The sequence below is a fragment of the Gossypium arboreum genome, chromosome 11 (genome assembly GCF_025698485.1).
Source record: "Gossypium arboreum isolate Shixiya-1 chromosome 11, ASM2569848v2, whole genome shotgun sequence".
Classification (NCBI taxonomy): Eukaryota; Viridiplantae; Streptophyta; class Magnoliopsida; order Malvales; family Malvaceae; genus Gossypium; species Gossypium arboreum.
In genome coordinates this window covers 129,828,478-129,847,299 of record NC_069080.1, presented here as the reverse complement: position 1 = coordinate 129,847,299, position 18,822 = coordinate 129,828,478, and the positions used below count along the sequence as shown (strand labels likewise).

General features: G+C 36.0%; 1 long non-coding RNA gene and 1 other non-coding gene across 2 annotated transcripts; one reads left to right on the top strand and one right to left on the bottom strand.

Annotated features, from left to right (window-relative positions):
- Positions 1-1,971: 1,971 nt before the first annotated feature.
- On the top strand, positions 1,972-2,078 carry LOC128284875 (small nucleolar RNA R71). Its single transcript, XR_008275295.1, has one exon. It is a non-coding gene; the product is annotated as a small nucleolar RNA R71 (small nucleolar RNA).
- Positions 2,079-11,365: 9,287 nt separating this feature from the next.
- On the bottom strand, positions 11,366-13,761 carry LOC128284265 (uncharacterized). Its single transcript, XR_008274654.1, has 3 exons — positions 13,638-13,761; positions 12,678-12,719; positions 11,366-11,655 (listed from the first exon to the last, which is right to left on the bottom strand). It is a non-coding gene; the product is annotated as an uncharacterized LOC128284265 (long non-coding RNA).
- Positions 13,762-18,822: the final 5,061 nt, after the last annotated feature.

The following is an 18,822-nucleotide window of genomic DNA, read 5'->3' as shown; positions in this document are numbered from 1 at the left end:
TCTCACTGTGAATTCTTTTATTCAAAAAACGTTTAAGTTGAGTAATATTTACCTTAAAAGTACTAAAATTAGAATGAGTTACCTCGACTGTACCGTATGGGAAGACATTGAGTACCGTAAAAGGAGTTGCTCCGTTCGCATTAAACTCTGAAGTGGCAATTCAAGGGTTTGTTTTATCTAATAACACCTTATCCCCAATCTTGAAGTGGTTTGTTTCATCCTTATGCTCGTCATGGCATTGCGTCTGTTCTACATCGTGTATTTTCAGTTTCTCCTCGACATGTGTCCACCATTCGTCTAGTTCATCGATCTGAAGCCTTCGTTCTTTATGAGTTGTTCTATTTTTGTAGCTTGGATTGGAATGTGGCTCTATCTCACTTTCCTGATGAGGTTCTTGCAAAGAAGTTTGAGCCAAAATATTACTCGAATTACCAGAACTTGCATAATCATTCCGATTGCTAAATGTCTTAACAAAATCATGAGCTTGAAGTTTAATCGTGTCATCACCTACACAAAGTATTAATTCACCAATACCAACATCAATAATAGTTTTGGCAGTTGCTAAAAAGGGTCGTCCTAAAATTAAAGGTACGTCACTATCCTCATCCATGTCTAAGACAAAAAAATCAATTGGGAATATGAATTTATCAATTTTAACAAGAACGACTTCAACAATACCCCTAGGAAATCTAATGGTTCTATCTGCCAATTGAATACTTATCCTAGTTTGTTTGGGTTTCCCAAGACCTAGTTGTTTAAACATTTTATAAGGCATGACATAAATAATAGCCCCTAAATCAGCCAAAGCATTATTAACATTTAAACTACCAATTAAATAAGGAATAGTAAAACTCCCTGGATCTTTCAACTTATTGGGTAGTCTATTATGTAAGATAGCTGACCAAACTGTATTTAGCTCCACGTGTGATGAATCATCTAACTTTCATTTGTTTGCCAAAAGCTCTTTTAGAAATTTAACTGAATTGGGCATCTTCGAAAGAGCTTCAATAAACGGTAAGTTAATATGCAACTTTTTCAGATGTTTAAGAAATTTACCAAAATTTTCATTTGTATGGTCTTTCTTTGTCGTATTTGGATATGGCACACGAGGTTTATACTCCTTACCTATTGCTTTTTGTTCACTGTGGCTCACCTCAACCTTACCTTGACTTTCCACATTTTCTTGCCTTAGTTCTGGTTACGATTCAACTAACCCTTCTTTATCTCAAATTATAATTGTATGAAGCTGCTCTCTTGGGTTAGTTTCGGTGTTGCTGGGCAAGCTACCTTGTGGTTTCTCTGAAATAAACTCAGCAAGCTGACCTATCTGGTTCTTGAGTCCTTGAGTCGATGCTTGCTGATTTTTAAGTGTGGTTTCGGTGTTTTGGAAGCTGTTTCTAACACTAAAATAAACTTCGTCAGCATCTCCTTAAGATTCAGCTTTTTATCTTACTGGTATAACTGTTGTTGAAAGCCTAGAGGGGGTTGTGGTCTCTGATTTCCTTGACCACCCCAAGAGAAGTTGGGATGGTTCCTCTAACCTACATTATAAGTATTACTATAGGGATTATTCTGAGGTCTAGAATTGTTACCCATGTAGTTGACTTGTTTGTTCTCTATGCTAGGGTTGTAGGATAGGCATTCTGGATTGTTCATCCTCCTCCATTTGTATCGCACTGCATTACCAACTGTACCTGTGTAGAACCATATAAACCATCAATCTTTTTATTCAAAAGTTCTACCTGATTTAACAACATGGTGACCGCATCTACATTAAAAGCACCAGCTGCTTTTGTGGGCTTTGTTCATATGACTTGCCACTAATAATTATTCAGTGACATCTCCTCTAAAAACTCATAAGCCTCTTCAAGTGTTTTATTATTTAGAGTCCCACTGGCAGTTGCATCGATCAATTGCCTAGTCGAGGGGTTCAAACTGTTGTAGAAGGTTTGAACATGTAGCCGTAAAGGTAACCCATGATGAGGGAACCTTTTCAATAAATCCTTATACCTCTCTTATGCATCATATAGGGTCTTTAAATCCATTTCCACGAAGGAAGAGATATCATTCCTCTGCTTGGTTGTCTTAGTTAGTGGAAAATACTTTACTAAATTTTTTTCTGTAACACCCCTAACCTGTATCCACTGCCAAAACAGGGTTTCGGAAAATTACAAGATTTTACAAATCGTAAAAAAATTTCACTTAAATACTTACTGATTCAATGCATCAAATAAATAAATATATTACCATTAAATCAGTAATTTGGCTTTTGCCTAAACTTCAAGCAACAACATTGGTTAGCGTACTTTAATATTGACAAACTTATTTTCTCGTCATGTCTTACTTGAATTTATTACTCATCTTAATATACATAATTTTCCTTGTATCAACGTTTCAAAGATAGTCTTATATTTACATTTCATGATACATATCATTCTCTTGTTGTTTCTTCCTAAATATAAATCATTCAATTCATTATGACAATATTCCATGTATCATCATTTTCATGAGTTTAGTGTATATTTATTCCAGTAGCAGTTCATAATCTTGAATATGCATAATTATCAGGCAAGTTTCACATAAATGTATTTTCCATGTCATATTTCAATATATCAAATAATTATCATTTCTATGTATTTCAAGTTTAATTTCGTGATTTCAAGTACTTACCATTTTCTATATTTATCCCATTGGATTTCTTGGAACTTATAGTGTACAATCTCATTAACTGTCAATTCGTACACATATATACATAAGTCCTTTTTAGAAAGCACACTCTCGCGAACCTCATTGCTTACAACAAGATTATCAGTCCAGGTTAAATCCCCTGCAAGAGAGCACACTCCCGCGAACCTCATTTCTTACAGTGGGATTATCAGTCCAGACTCACACATATTCTTCGGGAGGGCTTATATTAGGATCACCAGTTCGGGCTAGATCCTTTTCACACATATTCTTCGGGAGGGCTAATACCAGGATCACCCATCCGGGCTAGATCCGTTTTACTGTCAAATCCTTTTTAGTGATCCATCGAATTCCATTCCATCCAGCCGGGATTTGTTTCTCTTTTTATCAAGTATTATCAGTATTTCATCTATTATAATACATTAAACATTCAATTCACATTTATGTCACATAAATATACAATTCAAGCATTCAAGAATTCAATTCAAGTTGCACGAACTTACATTGTTGCTTGTTCGTGTTTACAATTTTACTAATTCGATATCTTTTCTTTCCTACGTTCAAGTCTCATATTTGATTCATCTAGATCTTTATAAATAAATTTAATCATCATTTTCATTCATTTCATGTTCTGATATATTCAATTAATGCTCTAGGAAAAATTACCATTTTGCCCCTAAACTTTTAATTAATGACTATTTCATCCTTAGGCTCAGAAAAATAAATTCTTGTAATTTAATCCTTATTTCAAGCCTAACTATTCTCATGCATATTGATAACAACCCATGGATTCAATGAAATATAAGAATTTTCTATAATTTCAACACTTTTTAATTTAATCCCTAAAATATGTTTTCACCCGATCTTGATCTAAATTAATAATTTCATTCAATTTTGTAATTTAAATAATAAAATAATTCATTTCATGCAATTTGGTCATTTTTTATATTTTTACAAAATTGCCCATAAAAGTTTTACTTTTATTCAATTTAGTCCCTAAGCCTAAAACATGCAAATTAGCCATGCTAGCTAAAGATACATATATATTTTCCTCCTCATCCTATCCATTCCTCATCCTTAATATATGTACACACAATTTCACTATTTTCTTATATGTTCTTATCAAGTTGTCTACTTGAGTCATAGTCACTAAATTATTTATATCTGGAGCAATGGAATGTAGCACCCCAAACCCGGCCGAGAAGTTATGGCCGGATCCGGCATGCCACATCAAAAACGTAAAAAAAAAAATTTCCATTCTAAGTCTAGAAAATCGTACTTGATGTTCAAAAGATAATTTCATTATGGGTTAAAGTGAATGGAAGCTGTGCACCAGGTAGGAAACCGGAAAAGAGGTGGTGAGTCCATCGGACTGCTTAAGTACCAAGCTCCATTCGGATCCAATCCTAGACATGCATACCGCCATTGCCACACCTTAACGTCATGGATATTTCTAGGAAACCGATTTTTAGGAAAAGTGATTAATTTTGGAAAATACTTTCATTGCGGAAGCTTTGCTTGTTGTCGTGTTATTTTGAAATCAATTGTTGTTTTTGAAAACGCGCCCTAAAGCTATCTAATTTCAACAGATTAAATATAAGTATTACCTATCTTAGTAATACATATTAAAACCATAAAATAATTAAGCGGCCTTATTACATTTAAAAGCCCAAAACTTGAAACGTAAATAAAAGGATGTCCAGTTCACGGAAGAAAATCAAACTTTCGAGCGGGTGGCCACTCTCAATTCCCTCACTGACTCCAAGCCCACTATGGTTGGGGATTTCTGCGTGGATGAAAATAAAAGGGTGAGTTTGGGGAAACTCGGTGTGTAAGGAAAACCCATTCAAAGTCCAAGTCACTCAAGCCCATTGGGCCTAAGCCCATTCAGTAATGCAGTGGTCTGGGCGAGCCCTTTTCAGATTACAATAAATTGGGCCTTAGGCCCTTATTCAGATCTTGATGGCCCATAGGCCCATTTCAAAATACATGCAACATCAATAACATATGCAAGCCCATTTGGGTAACAGTGGTCTCGGGCGAGCCCTTTTCAAATTACAATAAACCGGGCCTTAGCCCTTATTCAGATAATAGTATGGCCCATAGGCCCATTTCAAAATACATGCAACATTAGTAAACATATGCAAGCCCATTTGGGAGACTACTCAACCCACCAACCACTACACTCCATCCGTACCAGCCATACACTCCATGTGGGAATAGCTCAACCCACCCAACCCAACACTCCACGATTGCTGACCTTGTTGCTCGATTAACGATAGAATTGAGGCAAAGCCTCCAAGATCGTGGACAAGCCACTTTCAGACTTGTTCGTCAATATCCCGATCCCATGCATCGATAATAACAACATGGCATGCGATAAATAACAACGATCAAACATGCATTTAGGTCAATTTAACCCTAGGGGTATTTGGTAATTTTGCACCTAGGGTATAACAAGAATTTTCCATACATAAGGGTATTATAGTAATTTAGCTACTTTCGGGTTTTTCATGCATATTCTTACTTTTCACGTACTAATGTAATCACGCATCGAGGGTTCTTACGAATTGGGCAGTTGGCCCATCATTCCAATTTTGGCCCATTAAGCCCAAAAATATTGAGGGCACGTAAATCATGCACTTTGCGGTCCAAACATTGTAACTTACCAAAAACATTAATCGATTTACCTCATGAGCATTCGACTTTTCGCAAATCTACAAAATACGGTTTTCGGCATTTCGGTTTTTCGACTTTTGCCGATCTAGACTAAGAAAGAGGGTGTTAGTTACACACCTGTTTGCGACGATATGCTGACGAGATCCACACACGAACCGCCTACAATTGGATTACTAACACGTTAATCTAACTATTCAAATACAAACTACGTATTAACCCCTTACAATATTCGGCCAACCACACCTACAGATCATAGTAAGCTTATAAGAAATCAATAAGCAACTCATTAACAAATTTTTGTCAATGTTTACCACATAATCATAATCTCGCTGCAAGCTGTCTTCCTGAGCAACAGTCACTAAATTATTTATAACTGGAGCTACGAAACTCCAAATCAAGTTCCGTTAATTTTCCCTGAAAATAGACTCATATATCTTCTATCCATAAAATTTTCAGAATTTTTGGTTTAGCCAATCAATACCAGAAATTTCTCAAAGTTTCCCATGTTTCACTGTTTGACTAATCTGACCACACTTCATTACGAATCAAATTTCTCATTGTACAGAATTCAAAATATGTTCTTGTTTATTTCATTAGAAACTAGACTCAATAAGCTTTAATTACATAATTTATTAAGCTTCTAATTCATCTCCCACAATTTATGGTGATTTTCCAAAGTCACGTTACTGCTGCTGTCCCAAGCAGATTTATTACCAAATCACTCTTTCATACACCTATCTTGCATGCATGTTATTTAAACATGTATATCACCAATCAATCATCACATATCTATGATTTTTACTTAAGCATAATCTCCATTTCATCATTTTAAAGCACAACATGTTAGCCGATTTTCCCTTTAGCATCTAAGGCACATGCATGCTTATTTGTTTGGCTCAACTTCACATATCTTCCATTTTTCATCAAAAGAACATGAAACAACAACTATTTCCTTCACTTTAATTCATGACCAAATGCTCACAACACAACTAAAAATCAAAATATACTTCAAGAGTTAAGGTAGAATCAAGAAGAACTCATGAACCTCAAGATAGAAGCAAGGTACCAAGAACTTACCTTCAATTTTCCTCCTCCTAATGACCAAATACTCAAGAGCTTTCTCCTCTCTTTTTTCTTCTCTAACTTTCAGCTATGATGAACAAAGATGGACAAAACTTTGTTCTTTTCACCCTTTTCTTTTAATAAAACTTCATATTTCATCCATTTAATTCTTTAATACAAAAGACATGAAATTCTTATCATGAAACATTTACCTAACCTATTATCATGGAACATTTACCTAACCTATTATCATGGAACACTTACCTAACCTATTATTATGAAACATTTACCTAACCTATTATTATGAAACATTTACCTAACCTATTATCAATTTGTATCAATTTGTACTATAAATTATGGATATCAAGTACTCATATTGTCTACAACAACATGATGGCTAGCCACTTCATGTAAAATGGGAGGTTTGTCATGCAAATCCTCCTATTTTGCACTCCTATTTATTTGGCCACCTCAATTTAGCCTATAGCATTTTCAAACATTTTCACATAAGTCCTATTTCATAATTTCACTCCCTTTTCTTATGGAACAAAAATTAACTAAAATTATCGGGTTCTATCTTAAGCTTGGGCCTTCTAGAGGCCTACAAACATAATTAAACCTATGCCAACATTCACAGAATTTCCAAAAATTGGGGCGTTACAACTCTACCCCCCTTAAAGAAATTTCGGCCTCGAAATTTACTCGATCCAAATAGTTGAGGGTATTGTTGACGATAGTCTCTTCGATTCCCAAGTAGCTTCTTCCTCCCATCATTACGCCATACAAGTACTTTTACCAACGGAACCGACTTCCTTCTTAGAACTTTAACCTCTCGATCTAAAATTTGTATGGGTTCTTCCTCAAAGGTCAAATCAGTCCTTACTTCAATCTCCTCTACTGGCACAACATGTGAGGGATCCGATCGATATTGTCTTAACATAGACACATGAAAAACGTCATGGATTCTGTCTAACTCTGGTGGTAACTCTAACTGATACGCTACTGGCCCTACTCGCTTAAGAACTCGATAAGGCCCTATAAACCACGGACTCAATTTGCCTTTCTTGCCGAATCTCAAGATCTTTTTCCAAGGTGAAACCTTTAAAAAAAACCATATCCCCAACCGCGAACTCTATCTCTTTGCGCTTTAGGTCCGTGATCGACTTCATCTATCGATGCCTCTTTAATCGATCTCTTATCAACTTAACCTTACTTTCAGTATCTACCACCAACTCCGGTCCAAGCACTTGTCGTTCACCCAACTCGTCCAACACGTAGGCGCAACGACATCTCCGCCCATAAAGTGCCTCATATGGAGCCATCTGAATACTTGCTTGGTAGCTGTTATTGTATGCAAACTCCGCCAATGGCAAGTAGTCCTCCCAACTCCCACGAAAATTGATGATACAACCCCTTAACATATCCTCCAAAATCTGAATAACCCTTTCCGACTGTCCATCTGTTTGTGGGTGAAAGGCGATCTTGAAATCAAACGTGTACCCAATGCCTCCCGCAACTTCTTCCGAACCGAGATATAAACCTAGGGTCTCGATCGGAAATAATCGACCTTGGCACTCCATGTAGTCGTACTATCTCGCCACATACAACCTAGCCAACTTTTGCAGGGAGTAATCGAACTGGTATGAAATGGGCAGATTTTGTTAACCTATCCACCACTACCCACACAGAATCTTTCTTGGTGGGTGTCAAAGGTAGCCCACTCACAAAGTCCATAGTGACTCTCTCCCACTTCCACAATGGAATTTTCACCGGTTGCAGTAATCCAGAAGGAAATTGATGTTCAGCTTTCACTTGCTGGCATGTCAGACATTTCCCCACGAACTCCGTTACTTCTCGTTTAAGCCCAGGCCACCAGTACAGTTCTCGCAAGTCGTGATACAACTTATTCCCTCCAGGATGCATGGCACAAAGTCCTCCATGAGCTTCCTTCAATATTGACTTTCTCAAGTCAGAGTCCTTCGGAACACAAATTCTTCCTCGGAAGCATAAAACTCCTTCAGTATTCAGTCCAAAATCCTCATTCTCACCCTTCTCAACTTGCTGAAACCGAAGAATCAACGAGTTATCCTTCAACTGTTTTTCTTTAATTTGTTCAGTCCAAATAGGCCTCACTTGCAATTCTGCTAACAGACTTCCATCATCAAGCAGACTCAAACGTGCAAACAAGGCTCTCAAATCGAAACAACCCTTCTACTCAACGATCACCACCACGTTAGCCTTACAGGTGGTACTCAATCGAACGATCGTAATCCTTAAGCAACTCTACCCATCTTCGTTGCCTAAGGTTTAACTCCTTCGAGTTAACAGATACTTTAGGCTTTTATGGTCCGTGTATATGATACACTTTTCTCCATATAAGTAATGTCTCTAGATTTTCAACGCAAAGATCACCGCTAGCTCTAAGTCGTGCGTAGGGTAGTTCGCTTCATGAGACTTAAGTCGTCGGAAGCATAAGCGACCACCTTACCCTCTTGCATCAAGACACATCCTAACCCCACATGTGACGATCGCTGTACACAGTGAAGTCCTTCCAGACTCGGTTGAATCAACACCGGTGCTTCATCAATACCTTTTCAAATGGTCAAAAGCTTTTCTTGACTCTCATCCAGATAAATGCTACCCCTTTCCTTATGAGCCATCAATGGTGCAAGCAATCGAGAAAATCCTTCTACAAACCTTCGGTAATAGCCGCCAAACCCGTAAAACTCCGAATTTTCGATCATCGATTTTGGTGGCTTCCATCCCGAATCGCCTCAATTTTTCGAGGATCCACTCTAATTCCTTGGCAGAAACCACATGACCTAGAAAAGCCACTTCGCAACCAAAATTCACACTTACTAAACTTTGCATACGGTTCTTCTCTCTCAAAGACTTGCAGACTGTACGTAGATGCTCCTCATGTTTCTCCTCGGTTTCCGAGTATACCGAATATCATCGATGAAAACTACCACGAATCGGTCCAAGTAAGGTTGGAACACTCGATTCATTAGATCCATGAAAGCGGCGGTGCATTCGTCAACCCAAAGCGGCATAACCGAAACTCGTAATGACCATATCGAGTCACGAATGTTGTCTTATGAATATCCACTTCCTTTACCCTTAATCGATGGTATCCGGATCGAAGGTCAATCTTGGAAAATACCAAGCTCCTCTAAGTTGGTCAAATAAATCATCAATCCTTGGCGGAGGGTATTTGTTCTTTATCATCGGTTTGTTCAAGCTGGCGTAATCGATGCACATGCGCATTGTCCCGTCCTTTTCTTCACAAATAGCACCGGTGCTCCCCATGGAGATACGCTTGGCCTAATGAAGCCCCTATCCAACAACTCTTGAATTTGAGCCTTTAACTCCACTAACTCCTTCGGTGCCATTTTATACGGTGCGATAGACACAGCGCCGTTCGTGCAACAAATCTATTCCAAACTCAACTTCTCGGTTCGGAGGTAATCTCGAAGCTCCTCCTAAAAACATCTTGGAACTCCTTTACGGTCCTAACCTTATCCTTTATCGGTCCCTCCTCTTCTAACCGACTTACAAATGCCAAATAAACCTTACAACCTTTCCGAATCCACTTTTCGGCTCTTAATGCCGACACCACATTGGACAAATAATCCCTTCGCTCACCTATCACCATAACCTCCTCATCCTTTGTAGTTCTTAACACCATTCGTTTAGAAGCACAATCCAGAGTCGCCTTATGCTTAACAAGCCAATCCATTCCCAGAATGAGGTCAAACTCTCCGAACGGTAACTCCATCAGATCTTCAGGAAAAACATTGCCTTGAGTTTCTAAGGGTACATTCCTATACAGTTTGTCTACCCTAACCGAGTGACTCAAATGACTTAGTACAGATACCCCACTCACAATCTCCTCAGAGCAGTCCAAGTTGTCCATAATTCATTCGATGGCCTCCAACCAATATTCCACCACATTCGGGGCTATACCAGACGCACCTATAAAGATCTCCGCTCCGTTGGCCCGGAGTCATTCAGAAATCAATCCTCAAATTTCGTGTCGAACTTGTCCCGCAACCCTTTCCAGAACACGAAGTATTGCCTGTGATAGGGCATCATCCTCGGCACCGCGGTCATGAGACTCTACCTTTGTTGCCGGTGGTACCGGTGCATCCACCGTCGGCATATGTCTCGAAGACGAAGATCTCGCTCGAGCACTTCCTCGGCCCCATCCATGGCCTCTTGTACTCATATCGTATTATCTTGATTACGAATTTTTATGCATCAATTAATATTCCAATGTTTATTACAGATGTTTTATGAATCAGACAGTAGTTGAGAGTTTGTTTTCGCAGAATCAAAGTCTAGCTACAGTTTCAATCTCTTATCAGATTTTCCTATGGTTTCAGTATCATCCTATCTAGAGTGTCCTAGTAGGGTTTGAAGATGCATGATAATTTAGAAAAATATTCGAAGAGTTCGAGTAATACTTACAGTGCTTGGTAGGAGATTCGAATGCCACCTTCTAAAGATCTAAATTTTGAAAATCGAGTTTTCGCATTCTTTATAAAATTTTCGCTTTCGAAAATCTTTGATTTTGTAAACCCATTCCACAGTACCGAGTTGTTGCAACTGGCTCGATACTACTAAATGTAGCACCCCAAACCCGCCGAGAAGTTATGGCGGATCCGCATGCCACATCAAAACGTAAAAAAATTTCCATTCTAAGTCTAGAAAATCGTACTTGATGTTCAAAAGATAATTTCATTATGGGTTAAAGTGAATGGAAGCTGTGCACCAGGTAGGAAACCGGAAAAAAGGTGGTGAGTCCATCGGACTGCTTAAGTACCAAGCTCCATTCGGATCCAATCCTAGACATGCATACCGCCATTGCCACACCTTAACGTCATGGATATTTCTAGGAAACCAATTTTTAGGAAAAGTGATTAATTTTGGAAAATACTTTCATTGCGGAAGCTTTGCTTGTTGTCGTGTTATTTTGAAATCAATTGTTGTTTTTGAAAACGCGCCCTAAAGCTATCTAATTTCAACAGTTAAATATAAGTATTACCTATCTTAGTAATACATATTAAAACCATAAAATAATTAAGCGGCCTTATTACATTTAAAAGCCCAAAAACTTGAAACGTAAATAAAAGGATGTCCAGTTCACCAGAAGAAAATCAAACTTTCAGAACGGGTGGCCACTCCGAATTCCCTCACAGCTCCAAGCCCACTATGGTTGGGGATTTCCTGCGTGGATGAAAATAAAAGGGTGAGTTTGGGGAAACTCAGTGTGTAAGGAAAACCCATTCAAAGTCCAAGTCAGCTCAAGCCCATTGGGCCTAAGCCCATTCAGTAATAGTGGTCTCGGGCGAGCCCTTTTCAGATTACAATAAATTGGGCCTTAGCCCCTTATTCAGATAACAGTATGGCCCATAGGCCTATTTCAAAATACATGCAACATCAATAACATATGCAAGCCCATTTGGGTAACAGTGGTACTGGGCCAGAGCCCTTTTCAAATTACAATAAACTGGGCCTTAGCCCCTTATTCAGATAATAGTATGGCCCATAGGCCCATTTCAAAATACATGCAACATTAGTAAACATATGCAAGCCCATTTGGGGAGACTACTCAACCCACCAACCACTACACTCCATCCGTACCAGCCATACACTCCATGTGGAGAATAGCTCAACCCACCCAGCCCAACACTCCACAGTTGCAGCCTTGTTGCTCAGTTAACAGTAAATTGAGGCAAAGCCTCCAGTACGTGGACAAGCCACTTTCAGTACTTGCTCCGTCAATATCCCAGTCCCATGCATCAGATAATAACAACATGGCATGCAGTAAATAACAACAATCAAACATGCATTTAGGTCAATTTAACCCTAGGGGTATTTCGGTAATTTTGCACCTAGGGGTATAACAGTAATTTTCCATACATAAGGGTATTTAGTAATTTAGCTACTTTCAGGGTTTTTCATGCATATTCTTACTTTTCACGTACTAACAGAATCACGTACCGAGGGTTCTTACCGAATTGGGCCCGTTGGCCCATCATTCCAATTTTGGCCCATTAAGCCCAAAAATATTGAGGGCACAGAAATCATGCACTTTGCAGTCCAAACATTGTAACTTACCAAAAACATTAATCGATTTACCTCATGAGCATTCGCACACTCGCAAATCTACAAAATACCGGTTTTCGGCATTTCAGTTTTTCGACTTTTGCCGATCTAGACTAAGAAAGAGGGTGTTAGTTACACACCTGTTTGCGACGATATGCTGACGAGATCCACACACGAACCGCCTACAATTGGATTACTAACACGTTAATCTAACTATTCAAATACAAACTACGTATTAACCCCTTACAATATTCGGCCAACCACACCTACAGATCATAGGAAGCTTATAAGAAATCAATAAGCAACTCATTAACAAATTTTTGTCAATGTTTACCACATAATCATAATCTCGCTGCAAGCTGTCTTCCTGAGCAACAGTCACTAAATTATTTATAACTGGAGCTACGAAACTCCAAATCAAGTTCCGTTAATTTTCCCTGAAAATAGACTCATATATCTTCTATCCATAAAATTTTCAGAATTTTTGGTTTAGCCAATCAATACCAGAAATTTCTCAAAGTTTCCCATGTTTCACTGTTTGACTAATCTGACCACACTTCATTACGAATCAAATTTCTCATTGTACAGAATTCAAAATATGTTCTTGTTTATTTCATTAGAAACTAGACTCAATAAGCTTTAATTACATAATTTATTAAGCTTCTAATTCATCTCCCACAATTTATGATGATTTTCCAAAGTCACGTTACTGCTGCTGTCCCAAGCAGATTTATTACCAAATCACTCTTTCATACACCTATCTTGCATGCATGTTATTTAAACATGTATATCACCAATCAATCATCACATATCTATGATTTTTACTTAAGCATAATCTCCATTTCATCATTTTAAAGCACAACATGTTAGCCGATTTTCCCTTTAGCATCTAAGGCACATGCATGCTTATTTGTTTGGCTCAACTTCACATATCTTCCATTTTTCATCAAAAGAACATGAAACAACAACTATTTCCTTCATTTTAATTCATGACCAAATGCTCAAAACACAACTAAAAATCAAAATATACTTCAAGAGTTAAGGTAGAATCAAGAAGAACTCATGAACCTCAAGATAGAAGCAAGGTACCAAGAACTTACCTTCAATTTTCCTCCTCCTAATGACCAAATACTCAAGAGCTTTCTCCTCTCTTTTCTCTTCTCTAACTTTCAGCTATGATGAACAAAGATGGACAAAACTTTGTTCTTTTCACCCTTTTCTTTTAATAAAACTTCATATTTCATCCATTTAATTCTTTAATACAAAAGACATGAAATTCTTATCATGAAACATTTACCTAACCTATTATCATGGAACATTTACCTAACCTATTATCATGGAACACTTACCTAACCTATTATTATGAAACATTTACCTAACCTATTATTATGAAACATTTACCTAACCTATTATCAATTTGTATCAATTTGTACCATAAATTATGGATATCAAGTACTCATATTGTCTACAACAACATGATGGCTAGCCACTTCATGTAAAATGGGAGGTTTGTCATGCAAATCCTCCTATTTTGCACTCCTATTTATTTGGCCACCTCAATTTAGCCTATAGCATTTTCAAACATTTTCACATAAGTCCTATTTCATAATTTCACTCCCTTTTTCTTATGGAACAAAAATTAACTAAAATTACCGGGTTCTATCTTAAGCTTGGGCCTTCTAGAGGCCCACAAACATAATTAAACCTATGCCAACATTCACAGAATTCCCAAAAATTGGGGCGTTACATGGAACTTCAAATTAAGATCCGCTAATTTTTTCAAAAACTAGACTCGTATATATTCTTACAAAAAATTTTCTAGAATTTTTGGTTTAGCCAATAAGTATAGTTTATTCTTCAAAATCACCCCTATTTCGCTGTCTGACAATCTGACCCCTCTTCACTAAAGATTAATTATCTCCTCATACAGGATTTGGATGATGTTCTTGTTTGCTTCTTTTGAAAATAGACTCATTAAGTATTTTAAACATATAAATCATAACCTATAAATATTTTATATCATTTTTAATAATTTTCCAAATTCAAAATAGGGGAACCCGAACTTGTTTTGACCTTGTCTCACTAAATTTACTATATCTCCCAATCTAGAATTCCATTTGTTACACCGTTTCTTCTATGAAAAACTAGGCTCAATTAAATTTAATTTCATATTTATTCAACTTCTAATTTGATTTCTATAATTTTTAGTGATTTTTCAAAGTTAGACCACTGCTGCTGTCCAAAACTGTTTTAATGCAAGATATTAATTACCATGTTTATAATACCCTTATTTTCTTTCTCTACACTATTTCTCATCACTTTCTCTTATTTTCTCTTCACTTACATATCAAGAATGTAGCGACGTAAAAAATTTTCGTTTCGGTCGCTAGTTGAGTCGATTTTTTGAAAATTTGAAAATCGACTTTCGATTTTTTTAAAGAAAAGGGAGTCGCCACCGATCCTTTTTCCTAGGTGTGATCAGACACCTAATAAATCCTCTTCTTTTAAAAGAAAATTCATTTTTAAACAAGAAGAAGGCCGAGTTTAGGTCTACATCAAAAACCAAAGTAAAGTTGGGTTCGGGAGTCGGTTACGTGCGAGGAAGATATTAGCACCCTCGCGACGCCCAAAATTGGTATCTTTATTAAACATGTGTTGTCTTGATTTTCAAAAATACGAATTCAATTTGACATTTAATCGTGATCCGATTGAAAAATGAGAATTTTTAGTTTTCGATTTTTTAGAAGGGTGTCCCGTTTTTAACACGAGCCGACAAATTTCACCCAACATAGCGATGAAATCGATAACTTAATGTTAAATCGGTTCATTGCCTTATTTATTGAAATTAATAAAAAAACATGAGTAAAAATTTTTAAAGTAGTGAACAGCAAAATGATATTAAATGGGCGGGAAACAAAAAAAATAAAAAGTTAGAAATACATCAAGCAAATAATAAATATGACAATAATATTAAAAACAATAACAATGTATGCGATATTAAACATGATAACAATAGTATTAAACCCGAAATAGAGACGAACATATATATAAACATATAATAATAATAAGTGAAGTGACGTAAACATAATATTAAAAATACTAATAGTGCTATATATATATATATTTATATTAAAGTGTATACGTAATAATAGGAATGAAAAGTGTATACATAATAATACTAAATATATATATATATACATAATATATATCAAATGAACATATACAATATATATTAGAAATACTAATAACATAAAGAAAATATATATATTAAGAATACTACATAAATATGTACATATATATTAAAATAAATACATAATAATATTAAAAGTATGTACATAAAATAGTGTTAAAAATACATACATAATATAGTTATTATATATATATATATATACATATTAGAAATAATAATAATGTTACAAAACAATTATTAATAATCTGCATAAACATATACATATATAATAAACATATACTAATAATAATTATTATTATAATAATAATAAAAGATATATGTACACCAAATAATACATAATAATATTAAAATAAAATAATAAGTGACAATAGTGAAAATAATAGGTATAATAATAAATATAATGATATATGAAAATAATACTATATACAAAAGTATATATATACCCATATAATAAAATATATGTACTAATATTAATAATAAATATACTAGGATAAAAATAGACATAATAATAATATATACATAATATGGTATTAAAAATATATACATGAAATAGTATAAGAAATGTATAACTAATAATATTAAAATATATACATAATAATATATAAAAATATAATATTAAAACATATATACATAACATATATGAAATATATATATATAATATAGTATTAGAATATTTACATAATATATACATAATAGAAATAAAAACGGCTAATAATAATAATAATAATAATAAATAATGGTAAATACAATAATAAATAATATTTAAAAATGGAAAAATAATATAAAAACCAAATTAAATCGGAAAAAGACTAAATTCGAAACAAAAATGAAGTTTTGGGGCAAATTTGAAATAAAAAGAAAGAGAAAGGGCTTATTTGAACATGCGTGAAATGTAAGGGGACCGAAACAGAAATATTTCCTTCCCTTCAAAACGTAGCGCATCAACAGGGACTAAATTGAAAAGCGCAAAAAATTATGGGGCCAAATTGAAAATAAAAAATGACTTAATTGCAAAAGCTTGAAAAAGCGGAAGGGCCAAATGCGCAAATTTCCCTTCCACTCAAAAACACGCGGATCCTAGCCTGGAGCGGGTCAGATCGTGTCGGTGCATGGGTAAAGGGCAAAACGACGTCGTTTTGGGGTTAAATGGCAGCCCCCAAAACGACGTCGTTTTGGAAGGCTATAAAAGGCCCTTTTTTCAGAAAAAAAAATCATGTGCTGCTGGAGAGAAAAATAAAAAAGGAGAGGGGGTGAGGTAATTTCTGGCCATATGGCCGGTCACCGTCTGGTCGTCGGACCGTCGCCGTCCGCCGGTGCCGACCACAGTACACGGTGGCCGAAAAAGGTAAAAATTTATACTTTTTTTATTTTTTTATATTTTAATAATATGTATGTATGTATATGAGAAACGAAGAAAAAGAAAAAAAAAGGAAAAAGAACAGATTTAAAAACCAAAAATAGAAAATAGAAGAAAAAGATGAAATCACCTTTCGATTTCAGTTTCCTTTCTTTCTTTTTTTTTGCTTTGGTATTTTTATCTGCTTTTTCCTATTTGATCTATGCTATATTTGGTTTAAATCTCTTGTTTGTATTGATATATGAATGGCCAAAAAAGTTACAAAGTTTTAAATCGGCTTTTATAGCCATTGTACAAGTCTTTTTCTATTGTTTGCTGTCTTTTCCATTTTAATTCCTTGCAGGTGCAGAGTCAACAAGGGCGATGGATGTGACCAGCATGATGGTGGTACAGTGGCGGTGGAGCAGTTGGCCGACTTTGGCAGAGGCAAGTGGGGGTTAGGTCGGTGGCTTGCAGCTTTAGGGGGCTAGGGTTTCTGATTTTGTTTTTTTTTTTTAGGTATTGGGCTGGTTTAGTGGGCTAGGGTTTATTGTTTAGGTTAGTTTTAATTGGTTTTCAAATGTAAATGGGTTTTGTAAAATGTAAATGGGCCATTCGGGTTTAAGTTGTAAATGGAGCAAAATTGGGCTATAACAGCTGCCCCTCTTTACTCATTATCGTGTTACGAGAACAGAGTTGTTGTCGTGTAACGAGAATAGAGTAAAGATTTTTAGGAAAGACCAATTTTGTCCTGCCTCGTCAAGCTTTGACCTGTTTGGCACTTCTCTTCTTCAGGTAGTCTCTTTCCAGTCCACCGCAGCTTGTAGCTTTGGTTTAATCCACTGCAACTTCAAAGGGATAGAACTTGTAACTTCAATCTACTCGCATCTTCAGTGGTGTAGGATTTGTTATCTTCGATTTGCTTCACTGTAATTTCAAAAATATAATATCTACAACTTCAATCTGTTCTTCTACCGCTTTAGTGAGATAAGGTTTGTGGTCTTCTCTTCTGCAACTTCAGAAAGGCAAGATCTGATATCCTCGATTAGCTCTAATGCAAGTTCAGGGAGACAAAATATGGTGTCTTCAATCATCTCCAATCTTTATTTTTTACTCGGCATGTGATCCTGAGCTCAACTCATTTCTCACAATATGAGTTGACTACTTAAAAATAGACATTAAAAATAGAAATTGAAAATAGCTCAGCACGTGAGCCAAGGCTCAACTCTCCTCTCGCAATATGAGTTGATTTTTTGAAAACTGAATTTGAAAAACAAATTTTGAAAATACCTCAACATGTGACCTGAGGCTCAACTCACCTCTTGCAATATGAGTTGATTTTTGAAAAACAGAAATTGAAAATACCTCAGTGTGTCTTGAGGCTCAACTCACCTCTCGCAATATGAGTTGATTTTTTTGAAAAGAAGAAATTGAAAATACCTCAGCGTACCCCGAGGCTCAACTCACCTCTTGCAATATGAGTTGATTTTTTGAAAGATAGAAATTGAAAATAGCTCAACATGTCTTGAGGCTCAACTCACCTCTCGCAATATGAGTTCATTTTTGAAAATAGAAATAAAAACATCAAAATACCAAAACCTATCATCTAGTGGAACTCAGGTGTCTTTTCCTTTGATTCAGTATAGCTATCATCATATCCTCTTGCTCTACTGGAGTACCTGTATATGTCATGCATGATGCTATCATGATGTGCACATGTTTGTCTTAAATTCCTTTATGCCTACATGATTATGCTATG